The 10286-nt window shown below is 32.6% G+C and overlaps 1 non-coding gene across 1 annotated transcript; it reads left to right on the top strand.

Annotated features, from left to right (window-relative positions):
- Positions 1-8066: 8066 nt before the first annotated feature.
- TRNAW-CCA (transfer RNA tryptophan (anticodon CCA)) lies at positions 8067-8138 on the top strand. The gene has a single exon. It is a non-coding gene; the product is annotated as a tRNA-Trp (tRNA).
- The last annotated feature ends 2148 nt before the right edge of the window (positions 8139-10286 follow it).

Below are 10286 nucleotides of genomic sequence, written 5' to 3'. Positions count from 1 at the left end.
AAGCATTTTTCTAAATGAAATGTTATGGCAAAAAAAAAACTGAGATATGTTTCTAACTTTATCTTTTGATGTAACATTCGTGTGCCTGACTCATTGAATCACAAAGATGATAATTTCTAGATTCCGATTTTAAACTGGAAATCCCTGAAGATTAAGATGCTCAATCATCCTCGTTTATGTCGTTTTTTGATGGTGCGTAAAAGTAGTTACTTTCTGGAACATCTAATGGTAAAGAATCAAATAATATTCAGATTTAATCTTGTCAAACACTAAGCTTTCAGCTGACCTCGTGGCGCAAAGGTAGCACGTCTGACTCCAGATCAGAAGGTTGCGTGCTCAAATCACGTCAGTGTCAATAGTCTGTTCCTGTTTTTGAAAAATTAGGAAATACAACCATTTATTACATTCATGTCATAAACGGAACCACTTAAACCTCCTGAAAAAAGTTGAAGCCATATTTCCACAAAGTGTCTGAAAGAGTCATCTTTTAAAATTTTACAATAAAGAAATCTTCTGAACAATACTGTGATGACGAGAATTTTTGGGAATCCAGATCTGACCATTATAACTTAAAATCACCTCAACATCACCAACAATTTGGTCTTTGTATATATGAAGAAACATGGTCCTCAACTAGATTCTGAATGTGAAATATAAACCTTTCTTCCTAATAGCAATATGTTAACTCATTCTTGTTTTTGTAGTTTTGGAGTATGGCTAAAAAATTAAAAAGTCTATACAAATGATATATAAAAATTTTCCAATCTTTATGAAACAAGCATTTTTCTAAATGAAATGTTCCTGGCAATAATAAACTGACATATGTTTCTAACTTTATCTTTTGATGTAACATTCGTGTGCCTGACTCATGGAATCACAAAGATGATAATTTCTAGATTCCGATCTTAAACTGGAAATCCCTGAATATTAAGATTAAGATGCTCAATCATCCTCGTTTATGTCGTTTTTTGATGGTGCGTAAAAGTAGTTACTTTCTGGAACATCTAATGGTAAAGAATCAAATAATATTCAGATTTAATCTTGTCAAACTCTTATATTTCAGCTGACCTCATGGCGCAAAGGTAGCACGTCTGACTCCAGATCAGAAGGTTGCGTGTTCAAAGAACGTCGGCGTCAATAGTCTGTTCCTGTTTTTGAAAAATTAGGAAATACAACCATTTTCTACATTCATGTCATAAACGGAACCACTTAAACCTCCTGAAAAAAGTTGAAGCCATATTTCCACACAGTGTCTGAAAGAGTCATCTTTTAAAATTTTGCAATAAAGAAATCTTCTGAACAATACTGTGATGACGAGAAGTTTTTTTGAATCCAGATCTGACCATTATAACTTAAAATCACCTCAACATCACCAACAATTTGGTCTTTGTATATATGAAGAAACATGGTCCTCAACTAGATTCTGAATGTGAAATGTAAACCTTTCTTCCTAATAGCAATATGTTAAAACATTCTTGTTTTTGTAGTTTTGGAGTATGGCTAAAAGAATAAAAAAGTCTATACAAATGATATATAAAAAATTTCCAATCTTTATGAAACAAGCATTTTTCTAAATGAAATGTTCCTGGCAAAAATAAACTGACATATGTTTCTAACTTTATCTTTTGATGTAACATTCGTGTGCCTGACTCATGGAATCACAAAGATGATCATTTCTAGATTACGATCTTAAACTGGAAATCCCTGAATATTAAGATGCTCAATCATCCTTGTTTATGTGATTTTATGATGGGGCGTAAAAGAAGTTACTTTCTGGAACATCTAATGGTAAAGAATCAAATAATATTGAGATTTAATCTTGTCAAACACTAATCTTTCAGCTGACCTTGTGGCGCAACGGTAGATCGTCTTTTTCCAGATAGGAAGGTTGCGTGTTCAAATCACGTGGGGGTTAATAGTCTGTTCCTGTTTTTTAAAAATTAGGAAATACAACTATTTTCTACATTCATGTCATAAACGGAACCACTTAAACCTTCTGAAAAAAGTTGAAGCCATATTTCCACACAGTGTCTGAAAAAGTCATCTATTAAAAATTTACAATAAAGAAATCTTCTGAACAATACTGTGATGACGAGAATTTTTGGGAATCCAGATCTGACCATTATAACTTAAAATCACCTCGACATCACCAACAATTAGGTCTTTGTGTATATGAAGAAACATGGTCCTCAACTAGATTCTGAATGTGAAATGTACACCTTTCTTCCTAATAGCAATATGTTAACTCATTCTTGTTTTTGTAGTTTTGGAGTATGGCTAAAAGAATAAAAAAGTCTAAACAAATGATATATATAAATTTTCCCATCTTTATGAAACAAGTATTTTTCTAAATGAAATGTTCCTGGCAAAAATAAACTGACATATGTTCCTAACTTTATCTCTTGATGTAACATTCGTGTGCCTGACTCATGGAATCACAAAGATGATAATTTCTAGATTCTGATCTTAAACTGGAAATCCCTGAATATTAAGATTAAGATGCTCAATCATCCTTGTTTATGTCGTTTTTTGATGGTGCGTAAAAGTAGTTACTTTCTGGAACATCTAATGGTAAAGAATCAAATAATATTCAGATTTAATCTTGTCAAACACTTATCTTTCAGCTGGCCTCGTGGCTTAACGGTAGCATGTCTGACTCTAGATCAGAAGGTTGCGTGTTCAAATCACATCGGGGTCAATAGTCTGTTCCTGTTTTTGAAAAATTAGGAAATACAACCATTTTCTACATTCATGTCATAAACGGAACCACTTAAACCTCCCGAAAAAAGTTGAAGCCATATTTCCACACAGTGTCTGAAAGAGTCATCTTTTAAAATTTTAGAATAAAGAAATGTTCTGAACAATACTGTGATGACGAGAATTTTTGGGAATCCAGATCTGACCATTATAACTTAAAATCACCTCAACATCACCAACAATTTGGTCTTTGTATATATGAAGAAACATGGTCCTCAACTAGATTCTGAATGTGAAATGTAAAACTTTCTTCCTAATAGCAATATGTTAACTCATTCTTGTTTTTGTAGTTTTGGAGTATGGCTAAAAGAATAAAAAAGACTATACAAATGATATATAAAAATTTTCCAATCTTTATGAAGCAAGCAATTTTCTAAATGAAATGTTCCAGGCAAAAATAAACTGACATATGTTTCTAACTTCATCTTTTGATGTAACATTCGTGTGCCTGACTCATGGAATCACAAAGATGATAATTTCTAGATTCCGATCTTAAACTGGAAATCCCTGAATATTAAGATGCTCAATCATCCTTGTTTATGTCGTTTTATGATGGTGCGTAAAAGTAGTTACTATCTGGAACATCTAATGGTAAAGAATCAAATAATATTCAGATTTAATCTTGTCAAACACTTGTCTTTCAGCTGTCGTTATGGTGCGACGGTAGCGCGTCTGACTCCAGATCAGAAGGTTGCATGTTCGAAGCACGCCGGGGTCTGTTCCTGTTTTTGAAAAATTAGGAAATACAACCATTTTCTACATTCATGTCATAAACGGAACCACTTAAACCTCCCGAAAAAAGTTGAAGCCATATTTCCATACAGTGTCTGAAAGAGTCATCTTTTAAAATTTTACAATAAAGAAATGTTCTGAACAATACTGTGATGATGAGAATTTTTGGGAATCCAGATCTGACCATTATAACTTAAAATCACCTCAACATCACCAACAATTTGGTCTTTGTATATATGAAGAAACATGGTCCTCAACTAGATTCTGAATGTGAAATGTAAACCTTTCTTCCTAATAGCAATATGTTAACTCATTCTAGTTTTTGTAGTTTTGGAGTATGGCTAAAAGGATAAAAAAGTCTATACAAATGATATATAAAAATTTTCCAGTCTTAATGAAGCAAGCAATTTTCTAAATGAAATGTTCCAGGCAAAAATAAACTGACATATGTTTCTAACTTTATCTTTTGATGTAACATTCGTGTGCCTGACTCATGGAATCACAAAGATGATAATTTCTAGATTCCGATCTTAAACTGGAAATCCCTGAATATTAAGATGCTCAATCATCCTTGTTTATGTCGTTTTATGATGGTGCGTAAAAGTAGTTACTATCTGGAACATCTAATGGTAAAGAATCAAATAATATTCAGATTTAATCTTGTCAAACACTTGTCTTTCAGCTGTCGTTATGGTGCGACGGTAGCGCGTCTGACTCCAGATCAGAAGGTTGCATGTTCGAAGCACGCCGGGGTCTGTTCCTGTTTTTGAAAAATTAGGAAATACAACCATTTTCTACATTCATGTCATAAACGGAACCACTTAAACCTCCCGAAAAAAGTTGAAGCCATATTTCCATACAGTGTCTGAAAGAGTCATCTTTTAAAATTTTACAATAAAGAATTGTTCTGAACAATACTGTGATGACGAGAATTTTTGGGAATCCAGATCTGACCATTATAACTTAAAATCACCTCAACATCACCAACAATTTGGTCTTTGTATATATGAAGAAACATGGTCCTCAACTAGATTCTGAATGTGAAATGTAAACCTTTCTTCCTAATAGCAATATGTTAACTCATTCTTGTTTTTGTAGTTTTGGAGTATGGCTAAAAGGATAAAAAAGTCTATACAAATGATATATAAAAATTTTCCAGTCTTTATGAAGCAAGCAGTTTTCTAAATGAAATGTTCCAGGCAAAAATAAACTGACATATGTTTCTAACTTTATCTTTTGATGTAACATTCGTGTGCCTGACTCATGGAATCACAAAGATGATAATTTCTATATTCCGATCTTAAACTGGAAATCCCTGAATATTAAGATGCTCAATCATCATTGTTTATGTCGTTTTATGATGGTGCGTAAAAGTAGTTACTTTCTGGAACATCTAATGGTAAAGAATCAAATAATATTCAGATTTAATCTTGTCAAACACTTCTTTTCAGCTTACCTCGTGGCAGAACGGTAGCGCGTCTGACTCCAGATCAGAAGATTGCGTGTTCAAATCACGTCGGGGTCAATAGTCTGTTCCTGTTTTTGAAAATTAAGAAATACAACCATTTTCTACATTCATGTCATAAACGGAACCACTTAAACCTCCTGAAAAAAGTTGAAGCCATATTTCCACACAGTGTCTGAAAGAGTCATCTTTTAAAATTTTACAATAAAGAAATCTTCTGAACAATACTGTGATGACGAGAATTTTTGGGAATCCAGATCTGACCATTATAACTTAAAATTACCTCGACATCACCAACAATTTGGTCTTTGTGTATATGAAGAAACATGGTCCTCAACTAGATTCTGAATGTGAAATGTAAACCTTTCTTCCTAATAGCAATATGTTAACTCATTCTTGTTTTTGTAGTTTTGGAGTATGGCTAAAAGAATAAAAAAGTCTATACAAATGATATATAAAAATTTTCCAATCTTTATGAAACAAGCATTTTTCTAAATGAAATGTTCCTGGCAATAATAAACTGACATATGTTTCTAACTTTATCTTTTGATGTAACATTCGTGTGCCTGACTCATGGAATCACAAAGATGATAATTTCTAGATTCCGATCTTAAACTGGAAATCCCTGAATATTAAGATTAAGATGCTCAATCATCCTCGTTTATGTCATTTTTTGATGGTGCGTAAAAGTAGTTACTTTCTGGAACATCTAATGGTAAAGAATCAAATAATATTCAGATTTAATCTTGTCAAACTCTTAAATTTCAGCTGACCTCGTGGCGCAAAGGTAGCACGTCTGACTCCAGATCAGAAGGTTGCGTGTTCAAAGCACGTCGGCGTCAATAGTCTGTTCCTGTTTTTGAAAAATTAGGAAATACAACCATTTTCTACATTCATGTCATAAACGGAACCACTTAAACATCCTGAAAAAAGTTGAAGCCATACTTCCACACAGTGTCTGAAAGAGTCATCTTTTAAAATTTTACAATAAAGAAATCTTCTGAACAATACTGTGATGGCGAGAATTTTTGGGAATCCAGATCTGACCATTATAACTTAAAATCACCTCAACATTACCAACAATTTGGTCTTTGTATATATGAAGAAACATGGTCCTCAACTAGATTCTGAATGTGAAATGTAAACCTTTCTTCCTAATAGCAATATGTTAACTCATTCTTGTTTTTGTAGTTTTGGAGTATGGCTAAAAGAATAAAAAAGTCTATACAAATGATATATAAAAATTTTCCAATCTTTATGAAGCAAGCATTTTTCTAAATGAAATGTTATGGCAAAAATAAACTGAGATATGTTTCTAACTTTATCTTTTGATGTAACATTCGTGTGCCTGACTCATTGAATCACAAAGATGATAATTTCTAGATTCCGATTTTAAACTGGAAATCCCTGAATATTAAGATGCTCAATCATCCTCGTTTATGTCGTTTTTTGATGGTGCGTAAAAGTAGTTACTTTCTGGAACATCTAATGGTAAAGAATCAAATAATATTCAGATTTAATCTTGTCAAACACTAAGCTTTCAGCTGACCTCGTGGCGCAAAGGTAGCACGTCTGACTCCAGATCAGAATGTTGCGTGCTCAAATCACGTCAGTGTCAATAGTCTGTTCCTGTTTTTGAAAAATTAGGAAATACAACCATTTATTACATTCATGTCATAAACGGAACCACTTAAACCTCCTGAAAAAAGTTGAAGCCATATTTCCACACAGTGTCTGAAAGAGTCATCTTTTAAAATTTTACAATAAAGAAATCTTCTGAACAATACTGTGATGACGAGAATTTTTGGGAATCCAGATCTGACCATTATAACTTAAAATCACCTCAACATCAAAAACAATTTGGTCTTTGTATATATGAAGAAACATGGTCCTCAACTAGATTCTGAATGTGAAATATAAACCTTTCTTCCTAATAGCAATATGTTAACTCATTCTTGTTTTTGTAGTTTTGGAGTATGGCTAAAAGAATTAAAAAGTCTATACAAATGATATATAAAAATTTTCCAATCTTTATGAAACAAGCATTTTTCTAAATGAAATGTTCCTGGCAATAATAAACTGACATATGTTTCTAACTTTATCTTTTGATGTAACATTCGTGTGCCTGACTCATGGAATCACAAAGATGATAATTTCTAGATTCCAATCTTAAACTGGAAATCCCTGAATATTAAGATTAAGATGCTCAATCATCCTCGTTTATGTCGTTTTTTGATGGTGCGTAAAAGTAGTTACTTTCTGGAACATCTAATGGTAAAGAATCAAATAATATTCAGATTTAATCTTGTCAAACTCTTATATTTCAGCTGACCTCGTGGCGCAAAGGTAGCACGTCTGACTCCAGATCAGAAGGTTGCGTGTTCAAAGCACGTCGGCGTCAATAGTCTGTTCCTGTTTTTGAAAAATTAGGAAATACAACCATTTTCTACGTTCATGTCATAAACGGAACCACTTAAACCTCCTGAAAAAAGTTGAAGCCATATTTCCACACAGTGTCTGAAAGAGTCATCTTTTAAAATTTTACAATAAAGAAATCTTCTGAACAATACTGTGATGACGAGAATTTTTGGGAATCCAGATCTGACCATTATAACTTAAAATCACCTCAACATCACAAACAATTTGGTCTTTGTATATATGAAGAAACATGGTCCTCAACTAGATTCTGAATGTGAAATGTAAACCTTTCTTCCTAATAGCAATATGTTAAAACATTCTTGTTTTTGTAGTTTTGGAGTATGGCTAAAAGAATAAAAAAGTCTATACAAATGATATATAAAAAATTTCCAATCTTTATGAAACAAGCATTTTTCTAAATGAAATGTTCCTGGCAAAAATAAACTGACATATGTTTCTAATTTTATCTTTTGCTGTAACATTCGTGTGCCTGACTCATGGAATCACAAAGATGATCATGTCTAGATTACGATCTTAAACTGGAAATCCCTGAATATTTAGATTAAGATGCTCAATCATCCTTGTTTATGTCGTTTTATGATGGTGCGTAAAAGTAGTTACTTTTTGGAACATCTAATGCTAAAGAATCAAATAATATTCAGATTTAATCTTGTCAAACACTTATCTTTCACCTGACCTCGTGGCGCAAAGGTAGCACGTCTGACTCCAAATCAGAAGGTTGCGTGTTCAAATCACGTCGGTGTCAATAGTCTGTTCCTGTTTTTGAAAAATTAGGAAATACAACCATTTATTACATTCATGTCATAAACGGAACCACTTAAACCTCCTGAAAAAAGTTGAAGCCATATTTCCACACAGTGTCTGAAAGAGTCATCTTTTAAAATTTTACAATAAAGAAATCTTCTGAACAATACTGTGATGACGAAAATTTTTGGGAATCCAGATCTGACCATTATAACTTAAAATCACCTCAACATCACCAACAATTTGGTCTTTGTGTATATGAAGAAACATGGTCCTCAACTAGATTCTGAATGTGAAATGTAAACCTTTCTTCCTAATAGCAATATGTTAACTCATTCTTGTTTTTGTAGTTTTGGAGTATGGCTAAAAGAATTAAAAAGTCTATACAAATGATATATAAAATTTTTCCAATCTTTATGAAACAAGCATTTTTCTAAATGAAATGTTCCTGGCAAAAATAAACTGACATATGTTTCTAACTTTATCTTTTGATGTAACATTCGTGTGCCTGACTCATGGAATCACAAAGATGATAATTTCTATATTCCGATCTTAAATTGGAAATCCCTGAATATTAAGATTAAGATGCTAAATCATCCTCATTTATGTCGTTTTATGATGGTGCGTAAAAGTAGTTACTTTCTGGAACATCTAATGGTAAAGAATCAAATAATATTGAGATTTATCTTGTCAAAAGCTTGTCTTTCAGCTGTCCTTATGGTGCGATGGTAGCGCGTCTGACTCCAGATCAGAAGGTTGCATGTTCAAAGCACGCCGGGGTCTGTTCCTGTTTTTGAAAAATTAGGAAATACAACCGATTTCTACATTCATGTCATAAACGGAACCACTTAAACCTCCCGAAAAAATTTGATGCCATATTTCCACACAGTGTCTGAAAGAGTCATCTTTTAAAATTTTACAATAAAGAAATGTTCTGAACAATACTGTGATGACGAGAATTTTTGGGAATCCAGATCTGACCATTATAACTTAAAATCACCTCAACATCAACAACAACTTGGTCTTTGTATATATGAAGAAACATGGTCCTCAACTAGATTCTGAATGTGAAATGCAAACCTTTCTTCCTAATAGCAATATGTTAACTCATTCTTGTTTTTGTAGTTTTGGAGTATGGCTAAAAGAATAAAAAAGTCTATACAAATGATATATAAAAATTTTCCAATCTTTATGAAGCAAGCAATTTTCTAAATGAAATGTTCCAGGCAAAAATAAACTGACATATGTTTCTAACTTTATCTTTTGATGTAACATTCGTGTGCCTGACTCATGGAATCACAAAGATGATAATTTCTAGATTCCGATCTTAAACTGGAAATCCCTGAATATTAAGATGCTCAATCATCCTTGTTTATGTCGTTTTATGATGGTGCGTAAAAGTAGTTACTTTCTGGAACATCTAATGGTAAAGAATCAAATAATATTCAGATTTAATCTTGTCAAACACTTATTTTTCAGCTGACGTCGTGGCAGAACGGTAGCGCGTCTGACTCCAGATCAGAAGGTTGCATGTTCAAATCATATCGGGGTCAATAGTCTGCTCCTGTTTTTGAAAATTAGGAAATACAACCATTTTCTACATTCATGTCATAAACGGAACCACTTAAACCTCCTGAAAAAAGTTGAAGCCATATTTCCACACAGTGTCTGAAAGAGTCATCTTTTAAAATTTTACAATAAAGAAATCTTCTGAACAATACTGTGATGACGAGAATTTTTGGGAATCCAGATCTGACCATTATAACTTAAAACTACCTCGACATCACCAACAATTTGGTCTTTGTGTATATGAAGAAACATGGTCCTCAACTAGATTCTGAATGTGAAATGTAAACCTTTCTTCCTAATAGCAATATGTTAACTCATTCTTGTTTTTGTAGTTTTGGAGTATGGCTAAAAGAATAAAAAAGTCTATACAAATGATACATAAAAATTTTCCAATCTTTATGAAACAAGCATTTTTCTAAATGAAATGTTCCTGGCAATAATAATCTGACATATGTTTCTAACTTTATCTTTTGATGTAACATTCGTGTGCCTGACTCATGGAATCACAAAGATGTTAATTTCTAGATTCCGATCTTAAACTGGAAATCCCTGAATATTAAGATTAAGATGCTCAATCATC

The sequence above is a fragment of the Anomaloglossus baeobatrachus genome, chromosome 4, assembly GCF_048569485.1.
Source record: "Anomaloglossus baeobatrachus isolate aAnoBae1 chromosome 4, aAnoBae1.hap1, whole genome shotgun sequence".
NCBI lineage: Eukaryota > Metazoa > Chordata > Amphibia > Anura > Aromobatidae > Anomaloglossus > Anomaloglossus baeobatrachus.
The sequence above is the reverse complement of the archived record's forward strand: the minus strand, read 5'-3'. Positions and strand labels throughout refer to the sequence as shown.